The sequence below is a fragment of the Schistocerca cancellata genome, unplaced genomic scaffold (genome assembly GCF_023864275.1).
Source record: "Schistocerca cancellata isolate TAMUIC-IGC-003103 unplaced genomic scaffold, iqSchCanc2.1 HiC_scaffold_263, whole genome shotgun sequence".
Classification (NCBI taxonomy): Eukaryota; Metazoa; Arthropoda; class Insecta; order Orthoptera; family Acrididae; genus Schistocerca; species Schistocerca cancellata.
Window position 1 is genome coordinate 2,501 of NW_026046285.1, and position 5,000 is coordinate 7,500.

The window sequence follows — 5,000 nt, forward strand, 5'->3', positions numbered from 1 at the left end:
TCATTCCGATTACGGGGCCTCGGATGAGTCCCGTATCGTTATTTTTCGTCACTACCTCCCCGTGCCGGGAGTGGGTAATTTGCGCGCCTGCTGCCTTCCTTGGATGTGGTAGCCGTTTCTCAGGCTCCCTCTCCGGAATCGAACCCTGATTCCCCGTTACCCGTTACAACCATGGTAGGCGCAGAACCTACCATCGACAGTTGATAAGGCAGACATTTGAAAGATGCGTCGCCGGTACGAGGACCGTGCGATCAGCCCAAAGTTATTCAGAGTCACCAAGGCAAACGGACCGGACGAGCCGACCGATTGGTTTTGATCTAATAAAAGCGTCCCTTCCATCTCTGGTCGGGACTCTGTTTGCATGTATTAGCTCTAGAATTACCACAGTTATCCAAGTAACGTGGGTACGATCTAAGGAACCATAACTGATTTAATGAGCCATTCGCGGTTTCACCTTAATGCGGCTTGTACTGAGACATGCATGGCTTAATCTTTGAGACAAGCATATGACTACTGGCAGGATCAACCAGGGAGCTGCGTCAACTAGAGCTGAGCAGCCGGCCGCCCGGGAGTGTGTCCCGGGGGCCCGCGCGAACACGCAAGCGTCCGCTCAATTATTCTGCAAACAGGAGGAGGCTGGGCTCCCCTGCACAATACACCTCGAAACCCTCTCAGGTCCCGGCGGCGCGCAGCGCCGTCCTAAGTACTTGGTCGGGTTCGAGAGAGGCGCAATCGCCCGGAGTTAGGCGAGTAGACGCTTTAGGTGCGACCACCCGTGCTCCCAACTGAGCTTGCCGCTGCCGACAGAGGCCCGGGAGCGTGCTGTCGTGGCATTGCCGGCGGGAGACAACACGCGCCACCTACGGTGACCGGCAGCTCCAACGCCAGCGCCACAGAAGGGCAAAGGCCCCACGTGGGTGCCGAAGCGAACTCTCCCAGCACAGCGCACGTGCCAACACGTCCGCACAACTGCGATACAAACCACCAGCGAGAACCGCTGGGGCGACCGAGCAGCAGACGGCGTCGCGGCGCCGAGTGCCGGGCGGCGGCGCATCCTCAACGCACACAGTCCTCAATCGGACCAGCACACTGCAGATGTCCACCGCGCTTCGCACCGGGTCCGCGAGGACCCACTTTGGCTGCACGGCGCCGCGCGCAGGGTGCCCCGGCGCGCAGCTGCGCCGCCTGCCGCGTCCGTCGGCCGGCGCGCCTGCCACTGGGCGCCCCCACCAGCCGGCTGTAGCGCGTGCGCCCACGCACCGCGCGGCCAGCACGCCGGGCGGCCCCCCCTCACCGGCCGGGGACAGTCCCACCCACCCACAGCCGCGTATCGCTTCACACCCAGATTCACATTCACGTTCGTTGGTATGGTGGGGACCGCTTCGTAGCTGTACCGATCGTTGCCCTCACAGATGTACCTCCAGCAAGATCAACCGCACCACAACGGGTTACCAGTTGTTCATTTGCGTAACGTCACCAGTAAACGTACACGTCCATCCCCGTTTGCAAAGTCAACTATTATTGCATGCCTGCCTGTCAGGTGTCAAGACACACTACATTCGCTCACATCCACGCAACAAAATGTGCCCGACTAGAGGGCACGTGGAAGGTGCCCCCGTACATATGCGATCTCCATTGCGCGACCAACTGTCAACCGGCCTCTGTAGCATGTCGCAGATGTGGAACGCGGGGCACCGTGCTATCACATTGTGTGAGAAGAGACTACTACGTCTGCATACACGCGCCACTACATGAACAGACGGCTCATGCTGATCGCCATCCACTGCGTCCATTACTCCCACACGTCTCTATGGCGTACCACACTGCAATGCAGCTGTTATGGGGAGATGACACATAGCTGTGTACACAACATTCTGAGCCGGTTGCGGTTGGACAACAATACATTAATGTAACGTGTCATATGCCAATTACAGAGCAGGGTAAGGCACAACGTGGGTTAGGTTAAGGCACAACGTGGGTTAGGTTAAGGCACAACGTGGGTTAGGTTAAGGCACAACGTGGGTTAGGTTAAGGCACAACGTGGGTTAGGTTAAGCCACAACGTGGGTTAGGTTAAGCCACAACGTGGGTTAGGTTAAGGCACAACGTGGGTTAGGTTAAGGCACAACGTGGGTTAGGTTAAGGCACAACGTGGGTTAGGTTAAGGCACAACGTGGGTTAGGTTAAGGCACAACGTGGGTTAGGTTAAGCCACAACGTGGGTTAGGTTAAGCCACAACGTGGGTTAGGTTAAGCCACAACGTGGGTTAGGTTAAGCCACAACGTGGGTTAGGTTAAGCCACAACGTGGGTTAGGTTAAGCCACAACGTGGGTTAGGTTAAGCCACAACGTGGGTTAGGTTAAGCCACAACGTGGGTTAGGTTAAGCCACAACGTGGGTTAGGTTAAGCCACAACGTGGGTTAGGTTAAGCCACAACGTGGGTTAGGTTAAGCCACAACGTGGGTTAGGTTAAGCCACAACGTGGGTTAGGTTAAGCCACAACGTGGGTTAGGTTAAGCCACAACGTGGGTTAGGTTAAGCCACAACGTGGGTTAGGTTAAGCCACAACGTGGGTTAGGTTAAGCCACAACGTGGGTTAGGTTAAGCCACAACGTGGGTTAGGTTAAGCCACAACGTGGGTTAGGTTAAGCCACAACGTGGGTTAGGTTAAGCCACAACGTGGGTTAGGTTAAGGCACAACGTGGGTTAGGTTAAGGCACAACGTGGGTTAGGTTAAGGCACAACATGGGGGTAGATTGCGGTACAAATTGCGTTACATTGCGGTGCAAATTGCGTTACATTGTGGTGCAAATTGCGTTACATTGCGGTGCAAATTGCGTTACATTGCGGTGCAAATTGCGTTACATTGCGGTGCAAATTGAGTTACATTGCGGTGCAAATTGAGTTACATTGCGGTGCAAATTGAGTTACATTGCGGTGCAAATTGAGTTACATTGCGGTGCAAATTGAGTTACATTGCGGTGCAAATTGAGTTACATTGCGGTGCAAATTGAGTTACATTGCGGTGCAAATTGAGTTACATTGCGGTGCAAATTGAGGTAGGTTAAGGTGCAAATTGAGGTAGGTTAAGGTGCAACACAGGTTAGGTTAAGGTGACATAGGTTAGGTTAAGGTGACATAGGTTAGGTTAAGGTGACATAGGTTAGGTTAAGGTGACATAGGTTAGGTTAAGGTGACATAGGTTAGGTTAAGGTGACATAGGTTAGGTTAAGGTGACATAGGTTAGGTTAAGGTGACATAGGTTAGGTTAAGGTGACATAGGTTAGGTTAAGGTGACATAGGTTAGGTTAAGGTGACATAGGTTAGGTTAAGGTACAAACTGGGTTGTGTTATGGTACACATTGCGTTGTAGTACAGTACACGTTAGGTTTGGGTACGGTACACAATGTGGTATGGGATGGCGTGTTGTGGGGGGGGGGGGGGGGGTGAGGTTCGTTGATATCGACCGTAGGACGTGGATGCCCGAGGCAGCGTCAGTGTGTCAAAGGAGTTATGTCACGTCGGGATGCGCTTTCCGCCAGTGAGAGGGGGGGGCGAGCCGTGTCTGTGGTTGCGGCAGACCTGTGTGTTTCATTCCTGCCAGTGTGTTTGTGCTGTAAGACGAGGCAGTGTGGTGATGTTGGGTGCACCCCTGTGTAGGACATGTGTGGGTGTTGGTGGCTTATCTGAGCAATTGTGGTTGTCGGACGAGTGGGATATTCTGTTTTATGATTGGACCTCCTGGCCTGGTTATCATAGTCTGGTTGGTGTACTGTGGCGGATAGGATGCACCGGACGTTGGTCCATGCCGGTGCTTAATTATTGTATCTGTGTTTGTTACAGGCAGAGAGTAGTGTGTGATAGAGTGTGTGGGTGATAGAGTGTGCGGGTGACGTGTGGTTCGTTTTGTTTGCACAGACGTTCAGCATGTATAGGGGCATTTGCGTATTTGATCTATCTATGTGGGCCTGCATAGTTTACTGAGCAGTGCTGCGAGGTGACTGAACTACGAGCGACGTACTCATTTACAGCGGAATGGTTGCCTTCTACCAAAGATGGAGTATCGACTCTACGACAGCGTTGGCACCGCAGGAAGCGGTGTCGTACAATGGCCCCCACACCGTCATCGTTGTGCGGGGTAGGGACCGTATATATTCTGCGAGGAGCCCTGTTTGCCACAGGGCGTGGGGTCTCGCGTCCTGCGGTTCAGTGCCCCCAGGGAAGCGCGCGGAGGTGGTGCTGCTGCTGCTGTAGCAAGCGAGCTACTTAGAGCATGTATAGGGACAGCGGGAATATGGCATATTGGATATAACTCTTCATGAAACGCAAGATATAGGGGTGGATTGCACGATAGGAGTGCGGGAAGAGTCCGCCATTCATCCGCTGGAGTTGCGATTTGGGCGGTTGGAGTGGGGCACGTGCGGGTGCGGGTGGAGCGATTGTCGGTCGACGACTTCGTGCGGCGCAGGCACTGGCGTTGGGGCTCCTGTGGTGGACAGATGATGCAGGCTGTGTGGGTGGCGTCGAAAAATGGGCACTGTGGGACCTAGCGATGTTGTAGTCGGCGTGGCGTCGCCTAGATGGCGGTATCGTCGGTGCAGCAGGTCATGTTGCGGGGGACCTGCAGATGGCGGTCTTTTTGTTTGTGGTGCGCTCGCCATGGTGGACGTAGTGTCGTCCGATTCGCGTAGATGGAGCTATTGCATGTGGTTTCGTCACATTGTCATAGATGGCGGTGCCGTGTTTTGGAGGTATGGTTGGCGTAGTTTCGTTGGATTCCTGTAGATGGAGGTGTCGTTTATGGGCCGGATGGCAATGTAGTTTGGTCACATTCCCAAAGATGGCTGTGTTGTGCCTGTGGGCGGCATTGTCAACATCGTGCGGTATGGTCTGTTTATTGTGGACGTTGATGGCGTCGGGACCAGAGGGCGCGCGCGAACCGTTGACCACGCGTTATTCACGCAAGCACACTTCGTACTATTTTCCCACCCTCCTATTACT

General features: G+C 54.1%; 1 non-coding gene across 1 annotated transcript in view; it reads right to left on the reverse strand.

Moving 5' to 3' along the window:
- Positions 1–533, reverse strand: part of LOC126113870 (small subunit ribosomal RNA) — a 1,913-nt gene extending 1,380 nt beyond the window's left edge. The window contains exon 1 of the ribosomal RNA XR_007524949.1: positions 1–533. This exon is cut by the window's left edge and continues 1,380 nt beyond it. This is a non-coding gene — a ribosomal RNA (small subunit ribosomal RNA).
- Positions 534–5,000: the final 4,467 nt, after the last annotated feature.